Source organism: Chamaea fasciata, unplaced genomic scaffold (genome assembly GCF_029207755.1).
Source record: "Chamaea fasciata isolate MVZ Bird 193981 ecotype frontalis unplaced genomic scaffold, bChaFas1.0.hap1 SCAF_15, whole genome shotgun sequence".
Lineage (NCBI taxonomy): Eukaryota > Metazoa > Chordata > Aves > Passeriformes > Sylviidae > Chamaea > Chamaea fasciata.
Genome location: NW_027094100.1, coordinates 8,419,294 through 8,420,754, shown reverse-complemented (window position 1 = coordinate 8,420,754; position 1,461 = coordinate 8,419,294).

Here is a 1,461-nt window from a genome sequence, read left to right as displayed (position 1 = left end):
TCTGCTGAAGAGCCAGCTGGAGTCCGCTCTCTCCCATGTTTCATCAACAAAATTGCCAGCTTGTTCTGATTCAGTATCTTTATTGTTGTTGATGAGGCTAAATGAATCAGAAAGAACACGGCTATGTATACAAAATACAAATTCAGAAACCTCATCCTGATGCGAGGAAATTTTATTAGTGGTTCAAGTGGAGAAGTCTGCTGTGGAAACAGACGAAGAGCACACACAGACCTCCTGAGAAGCCATTTCCCCCGACCCTACACGTTTTATTGGGTTTGCGTGGTACCTCCTAATGACACCGAATCTTCCAGCAGGAAAACAGAGTTTTAGATCTGATTAAACCCAGTTTAATTTACTGTGGGATTGTGACTCTCCCTTCTTTGGATTCTAAATGCAAACCTTTTAACGAGTCTTATAAATGTATCTGTAGATAAAAGTCAGAATCTATGCTGGAGAACCTGAAACAAAATCCTCCCAGCTACTGAAAATACAGAGGTTTCAATTAATCCCATCCTGCTTGTATAATTTTCTCCCCCTTTCATATATTCTTTGTCAGTTTTTCATGCGGGGGAAAAAAATAGCTTTTCCTGAGAGGATTTTTACTAACGAAATCCAAGTTTCCTTAAATGCCTTATTAAACCCACCACCTATGGCTGCTGGCACTGCATGACAGAAAAAGCTGTTGTAGTTTCAGCGTGGCATGTGGGAACCACAGACTGCCAGGCATTGGTTTTAACACTTCGGGCGTAAGCTTGCATCTCCTCTCTAACTTATGCTAACTCACTTTAAGGGTGCTAAATTTTGTGTTTCAAAATGCATTAGCTCTTTGTCAAAGGGCACTTCATTACTTCTGGCGCGCTTACATTTGGGAAATGTTTGGCAGTGATTGCTCTGGAGGCTTCAATTCAGAAAATTTGCAGGAAATATTTCAATATGGTTATGAGAAAAGCAAAACTGGAATCTTAGAATCAGTTATGCCAGAAAAGACCTCTGAGGTCGTTGAGCCCAACCTATGTCAACCAGGCCATGGCATTGGGTGCCTCGTCCAGGCTTCTCTTAAACAGCTCCAGGGACGGTGATGCCACCATCTCCCTGGGCAGACTGTTCCAATGTCTGATGATCCTTTCTGTGAAGAAATTTCTCCTCATGTCCAACCAAAGCCAGCAGGGTACAAGCCTGCGCGGTGCCACTACTGGCCATGGTCGCTCTCTGGGCAGCCCAGGATAAGAGGAGAGTCCTAAACTGCAGCAGAGGAGGTTTAGGTTGGACTTCAGGAGCAATTTTCTTCACGGAAAGGGTGATCAGACATTGAAACGGGCTGTCCAGGGAGGTATTTAAGGAAACACCGGACGTGCCACTCAGTGCCTTGGTGTGGTGGACACGGTGATGTTCTGTCCAAGGTTGGGCTCGATGAGCTCAGAGTCTTCCCCAAGCTATTTGATTCTGTGACTCTGAGCCCGC